Source organism: Glossina fuscipes, unplaced genomic scaffold (genome assembly GCF_014805625.2).
Source record: "Glossina fuscipes isolate IAEA_lab_2018 unplaced genomic scaffold, Yale_Gfus_2 1, whole genome shotgun sequence".
NCBI lineage: Eukaryota > Metazoa > Arthropoda > Insecta > Diptera > Glossinidae > Glossina > Glossina fuscipes.
This window is the reverse complement of record NW_023998415.1, coordinates 26,937,807-26,945,935: the sequence shown is the minus strand read 5'-3', so window position 1 is coordinate 26,945,935 and position 8,129 is coordinate 26,937,807. Positions and strand designations below refer to the sequence as shown.

The 8,129-nt window shown below is 30.8% G+C and overlaps 1 protein-coding gene across 1 annotated transcript in view; it reads left to right on the top strand.

Moving 5' to 3' along the window:
* The first annotated feature begins 3,148 nt into the window (after positions 1–3,148).
* Positions 3,149–8,129, top strand: part of LOC119632720 — a 31,855-nt gene continuing 26,874 nt past the window's right edge. The window contains exon 1 of the mRNA XM_038025794.1: positions 3,149–3,367. The gene's annotated coding sequence lies outside the window, so the exon portion shown is untranslated. The remainder of the gene's footprint in view (positions 3,368–8,129) is intronic.

The window sequence follows — 8,129 nt, the reverse complement described above, 5'->3', positions numbered from 1 at the left end:
GCTTCTTCTTTTTTTCTTTATAGGCATTCTGCGAGTAAAGCGCAGAGATGTATTCCTGTGGGCGGAAGTTAGCTTTCGCTTTCGTAATCAGCCGTTTTTGCCAAACATCTACATACAGCAGCGAGAGCTAAATTTTTCATACATGGTTACCACAGTCTACTGAATGCTTACTAATTATGTATGGTTAGTTAGGTTTCATTTTTTTTCAAGTTTCTTGATTTTCATATCCGCAACAGCTGCGAGAAGAGCTCTCTCATAACTGTCAAATCACGTGAAATCTAAATAACATACATTTTGTGTTAGTATTAGTTGTCTGAAGTCGCATTTATAAAAGAGAACAGCTGTAAATAAATGGCAAACGAAAGTGTCTACTTAGAAACAACTGAACCAAAACAAGAGGTTTATGTTTGTAAAAGGTAAGTAAAATAGTGGGTTTCTTTCCATTCCAAATGTTTAGTTAATGTTCTTAATGCCCCGACGCTTGTAATCTATCCTGTATAATTAATATTATCATATCTCATCACATATTGTGAATGTTGTTGATAAAGCGCAAAAGATCAACAAGGCCTCCCAATTAAGTGAACAGGCGAGGATATTAAAAGTCGGCACATCTTCTGCATTGTCAGTTTGAATTGTATTGCAATAAAAAACATAAGGATACATTTTGTGAAAATTAAAAAGTCGAATTTTATTTTGATTTTTAAAAGTTGACTAAAAGGAAAAAGTTTCATTTTCAAACACTGCACATTCATTATAGATAAATTCATTGATAATATACAGAATGATAACTTACGGCTAAGTGGCGATTTAAGCTTATCTTTAATTTCTGTTAACAATTGAACTATTCGCTCTTGATGTTGCGATTTATTCTTTTTGTATTGTTGACCAGTTCGAACGTGCTCTTTAAGCAAGTCCATTTATTTTATTAAAAATTTATACAATTTTGCTTTTATTTACCTTTGTATGATTATACTACTGAATCATTAATTTGATCAATCTTTCTTTTACGTATTTTTCATTTAACTAGAACATTTCGACGGTGTAACTTGAAAGTGCTGTAGAGTTGCATTACGTATGTCTTCCGTCATTCGATATTTATTTCGAAAAAAAGAAAGGAAAATGAGGTGCAAATTTGACGTTCGTTCCTTTACAATAAACAGCAAAATCATACAAACGTAAATAGAAGCAAAAAATACGAATTCTGGAAATCAAACCTAGTTATGTCCATGCATAATTAATACCCAGATGAAAGATTCCGCGTGAACGTGAAATACTCTGCCTTCGCCTTAATAAGGTCATCAATTAGTTTACATTATGGATAAGTAGTTAGTTCCCTTTCTTCTTCATAAAGTTGTACTTAGTATTGTTTTACTTTAGAAATATAATCAACGATAACTTTGGCATATCGTTAGTAACCCGTTAGATTGTGTAAGTTCCTAGGTTTAGCGCACATATTCGTATACCCATTGCCGAATCTAAAAACAATGTGTTAAACATATATTTAAAAAGACAGATTTCTTTCGTTAAAATTTTCTTTGCAGATCATATTACGTTAAATTTAAAGACTCATTTTGTTTTGAAAGCAAATCATCAAAGATTTATGAATAATAAATTTTGTACCTTTTTGTAAGTAAGTAGGGAAGTTTAAAAAACAAAAAATCCTCTATAGAAAACCTATTGAAAAAATTCGAAATATTATAATAAATGAAATATTTTGTTTAAATTTTTACTTTTATTTAATTACACAGCGGAAACGATATATCATTTTTACCCAGCGGTGTGCTTTCCTATTTTCTTTTTTTATCCAAGACGAATTTAATTTCTTTTTGGTTTTCCACTTATGTTCGTCTTAAAACAAATTCTTGTGAAAAACAAGCAATAATTTTTCTATTTTTCAAAAAGTTTCTTATATATATACACATTTCCTCATCAAATAATGAAATTTTCATATTGCTTAGGCCTTATTTGCCAAATAGTAGGCACATTTTGCTATTTTACGAAGGTGATGATATTAATACGCGCACCCGAATGCTGTTGTTAGTTTTATTTTTTAGACTTGTAAGTCAATGTGTAGTTCGGTTTAAAATTTTCATTTAAGATTGTGATGAACAGCTGGTGAAACTTTTCCTTGGCATTTTGCCTTTGAAAAATAATTTAACAATGTGGGATATTTGGCACATAAATCGTTAGCTGACAAAGATTTATTGGTGCGAAATTATCTCTTATGTATAAGTATTAAAAAAAAATCATTTAATATATATACATCCTTTATTTCGTTATGACTATAAAGGGAAAAATTGAATCTGAATTATACAATTGTAGGATCATGCTAATGTATACATATGCATATATATATTTAGATAAATTAGATTCAAAAAGATATTCGTATAAACATATGTAAGCAAAATAAATTTCTTCCAACACATCAAGTTCAGTACAACTCTCTAAGAGCTTAAGTTTCAAACCAGCATTTAAATAACAATTTAAAGAGATTCGTTCTGAAGAGTATTACAAACGAATTACTAAACAGAGAAGATGAAAAACAAACACAACAATATGATTTTTGTATATAAACAAAAGTCAGCTGAGACTTGGTTCATACTAGCAAAAAAAAAAAAAAAAAAAGCAAATGAAATGAAAGTTGTGTATACGAGATAATTAGGACAAAAAGGTTAAACAGAGAGAGACGTTATTTAATACGGATATATTATGTATATTATTGTATCTCAAAAGAAGAGAAACATGAAGAGAAATTTTCATTACCTCTCTTTATCTCATTCATCCTTCTATCCATCTGTACGTTTGTTCGTTTTTATGAAGTTACCACTAAAAGTTCACGTAAATAAATATCAGAAATTTATTCTAGTGGCGCATACAATAGAGAATATACGGTTGATTTCTGTTATATTAAAACGAAAAAAAATCCTTAAAGCATTTTAAATGTTATAGAGTTAAAAACAAAAGAAAAAAATATCTTAAGAAATTTATTTTATCTCAAAACAAAAAAAATTTTTTTAAATTGTTTAAAGAATTTTTTGTTTCAAAACGAATCTTAAGAACTCAAACCAAGCATACGTTGTTTGTTTTTATTCACACATACACATACACACACACAATATATATATATATATATATATATACATATATATATAGCGAAAAATCGATAAAGTACAACAAATTTAAAAAGAGGAAAGAGAACAAGAAACAGAAACTTCAATTTCTCACCCTTAACGGTTGTTACGTGAAACGGAAGTGTGCATCTACCTACACGTTCATCTCTATCTATCTATCTATCTTTCCTTCTATATGTACATAATATAAATATATATATATAAACTGAATTATACAGAATTTTGTATCAAGTGCGGTAAGTAGTTTTTTTATTTATTTTTTTTTTTATTTGCTTTTTATTTAATATCCATATTAATTTTTGCTATTGCTGGCTATTGTTGTTTTTGCACACAAAAAAAGTTCTACATGAAGAAATTTAAATGTTGTTATCATTATGTTTTATATGTATTTGCATTTGTGCAACCAACCATTATCATTAATGTTGTTGTTTTCGTTGATGCGGTTGCGTTGTTTGTTGTTCTTGTCATTGATTCTAGTGAATCTGTTCTTCATTTTTTACGGGTCTTTGTTCTTCACACTCTTCTGATTTCTAATGGTATCTAAAATAAAGCAGGAAATTGTAGGGAAATTTTTTGATTTACGCCTGGTTTAATGTATAACCATATAGATATATACAATTTATATATATATAATACATATATATATATATATATATATGTATTCATTTTAAACGAATTAAGCAAATAATAAAAAATCATGGAGACGGCACTGCGTGCCATAAATTCTTATAAACTGGTAGTCTTGGGAAAGATTTTCAGACTATAGCTTTGTTTTGGAAGATGTTTGTTAAGAAAAGTCGCACAAATTTTTACTAAGTATATGTACATATACTTAACTATAAGGTTTTTTAACTAATTTCCATCTGTCCCTTTCATTGGCCTTTTTACAATATGAGGTCGTTTGTTATCCAAAATATTTTCAATCGGTAGCTATAACTTATTGTCTTTCTGCCGATAATTGGATTACTGATTGGCTGACTTAATTACTTAATATGCACACATCGAAATAGATGCCTGGAGAATGTGGCACAGGCAGGACCCTCCAAGTAGTTCATGCTCTTCCTTCACCCGATTAGTTGTATATAAAAACTGTTTTATCCTATGACTTTTTCCTTTCAACTCATACGTTAATTACAAGAATTACTCTTTATAATAATCAGGCTTGATTGCTTTTGTAAGTACCAGAAGAAGCAGACGTAGTGCACCCAGTGCAACAGATGGTAATGCGTTTACGATTGTCGTAACGCATGCCTTTTATCATCAGCTATCGTAATACCCACAACAACAAAAAAAAAGCAAAACCAAAAAATTGCTTGTTATCTTGGAAGTAACATTCCAAGTTTTAGTGAGTGATGTTCGACATTTCTTGGCCTCGATTTATACGGTAGACTTTTTCAACAATTCCCAACATTTTTCACTTCTTTAAGCGTTTCATATGGATATTCATCTAACCGCTATTATATAGTAAATCTTACTGCTCAAACATTTTCAGCTACCCCAGGTTCTCTTCGCCCTTAATATAAAAATCATAATTTTTTATCCATCTAAGCCATTCCCTGAAAGCAAACTAATTTCATTAAACGCATCAGAGATTCCAGCGAAAACGTCCAATTCTTAGTGAAATGACGTTGCATTTGCTTTAGTTAGCAAAAATAACGAAAAGAATGAACTTAGAAATGTGTTTTCCAGTAAACTCTACTCTTAGTTTCCTATTCTTGTTCTTGTACCAATGCCTTAAGCTGAGCATGACAATGGTCATGTTATAGTTTGGCTATACATTGGAGCCAATGGAGTCGGAAAATTGGTGTTTATGGATGGCTTTCTAAACAAGAGGGATTATTTAAGGACATTGAAGGAAAATTTGGAAGAAAGTGCGGACAAACTTGGTATTTTGGAAATATTCAAGCTCTACCAAGATAACGACCTTAAGCATAAGTCCCGCTTAATTCAAGAATGGCTCTCATATAACTGCCTCAAAGTGCTTCACCGTCTTACGCAATCACCAAGCATGAATTTCATCAAAAATATGTGGGTTGAGTTGGACTGCCCTGTACGAAAACACTCAATCACTTCGGTTCAAGACCTAAACAACTTGCAGTCTTGTAAGAGGAATGGAGCAAGACCTCTGTTTGATAAACATTAAAAAATTATACAAAGTATGTCAAAAGGTTTAAATGACGTTATTAAGCAAACAGGATACCCCTGCATATATTAATTTTTAGTAATATGCTGTTTTCTTTTTCTTTCGTATCCTTCTCTATATGAACAAAGCTCAATATTAATGACGCTATTTATTTTGAATTGTTAAAGTTATTCAATTTATTTGTCTACTGGAACGATGCTTTGTTTGCTTCTTTTTTATATTTTAATATGTATTCACGAGTAACTGCAAATTAGCAAAAAAAAAAATTTGTATGTTTGGACGGACAATGGACTAGGCTTAACAAGTGCACACTCACTGTATATAAATAATTCTATGCTTCGAATTGTATGAGGCAAAGTTGATATTTAACTGAAATTTCTAATGCTAACTAGCAGGGTGATGAGCAGGGGTCAGAAAGAAGAATGTTAAGAGAAAAAAAAAAGGGATGAGTGGCCGCAGCAAATGCATCCGAAGCCGTGCTGAAATTTGAACGAGCACCGACTTGGCAGTGACGACTCTTATCTACTCGGCCGTGCGACAATTTGAAGTAGATGCGATTGCAGGCGAACTAATAGAAACATTAATATTATAACAGGATAATAATAAAACAAGTTAACAGGAAAATAAAAAATTATTATTAAAACAGAAGCAGTCTTAGGCAAATTTTATGGTCGATTTTTGTGAAAATAATTTGTATTAAAATCAAAGAAAAATTAGAATGTGTTTAAAATTGTTACAAGAACAGTTGGGACTGAAAATATTCATTCAAAGCAGCAATTATAATAATAGAAATGAGAAGTCAAACAGAACATGATGATGTGGCCGAAATGACAAATGACTTTCATTAGAGGTTAGGTACCATCGCATGTATATATATATATATATATATATATATATTTAGACACGAATATGTGTACACTTGTACATGCATCTGGCTGCCGGTGGGTGAAAAACAAAGATGGGAATTATAAAGATTCAAGGCTACAAATTCAGCCATGAACATGACCCTGACAGTGAATGAGCGTTTAATGTGTAGGAGAAGGAGAAATGTATAATATTTTTAGTTTTATAAGAAACATGTAGAATAAAGAGCGTGATAAATAGCGCAAGTAAATAGCATAACTGAATAAATAAAGAAAAATAAAACTGTTTGGCCTTTGGGGAATTTTGAATGCTGCTGCACGGTTAGAAACGAACCGCAGGAAACGTGCCTGTGCATTTCTAGAACGGCATTTAAAATCTATGTAATCTTTCAAACGGTTACATGCGTACATCGGCTATCACGCGTTCACGCGTTTATTTTACGCATTTGTTCATCCACCATTTATGCTGCTATGTATTGTTGTTACTCCTTTCAATTGTTGCTCGCATCATAAAAATGAAAATTGTAACTTGAAATCTTAAGAAACTTAAGACTTAAGAAATTCGTATGTTCTTGAAGTGGGAAACACTTATGATCTTCCTAAGGGTAAAAATTTCTCGGCTATCGTTTGAAGGTAAACTTGTATTCATATCTAATTTTTATTTTATTTTTTCAAATTTTCTACGAAAAAAGAAAAAGATAAACATACATATCTCGCCTTTAATCTTTTATAACTCGTAGCGAAGACAATTTGAACCATGCGTTAAATGTTAAAATTTCAAGTTATTGCTACCTGTCAACCAAAGTAATCAAATTAAAGTAATTTTCAAGAATGAATAAGTCATTTACCCATTTACTACATATATATTGATATATATACATACATATATATATATATAGCGTCACAAAATATTACTTACATTTCGAGTCCCTAATTTTATTCAAATCAACTACGCTTCTGTTACTGTAAACTCGTCCAAAAACCAGATTGATTATCGTTCATTGTGCACATAGAACAAATAAAGAAAATAAAAGGAAATTCTCATTTTGAAAGACACTATTAGAGCACAAGAGTATATTAATTGCATCATCTCATTTGTAACGGAGACGTCGTAAAAAATACATGCCTTTTACCGACCGATACGATTTCTCTAAGTTGATGTAGCCGCAATGTGATGCGACCGTTTTTTGGAATGAAATATTACGTTCACGTTCTATTTTCCCATATTCGGGGAAAATAAGTCATTACACGGTATTTCGTATCTAGGAACATATTTTCAATATTAACTTATACGAAATAATGCTTTAACTATTTTGGTATTAATTTACACGAGATTGCGTAGAAGGGGCGTTAGTGATGTTAACAAGTAGCATATAAATATATCGTTCCGAATGGTGAAGAAGAATGTGTGCGACTTGTAGTATTATCGAAGTGAACTTTTTAGTGTCATACGAGCAGAATCTTAATATAATGTCGTTGGTGAGTATAAAAAAAGTAACAAGAATTTATATACCTACAGGTATTTATATATATACAAATACACACATTCCCATATATGTATATATATATATATGCATATATTTATGGAATAAGGGAATAGAAAGGAAAAGAAAGAAAAAGAAACATTTGTATATAAGAAATTTAAAAAATAATATAAACCCGGATACATATAAGAACAGCTGATGTCTAACACACATTACTAAGAACAAGTGACTTTGGCTAGTTTTCTACCTTCCTACTCTCTTGTACACGAGGCAGGTACGCGAACAATGAACAATGAAGCGTACATAAATGATCTGGACTGGAATGCATTAGCAGATTGTAGAAGATGATCTGTTTAGTAGAATAAAATGTAGAAACAAAATTAAATCAGGACATACATACATACATATATATGCTTATTTCTACATTTTTGTATGCATGCATACCTATATATATATATTTCTCTCTCTCTCTCTCTCTCTCTCTCTCTCTCTCTCTCTCTCTCTCTCT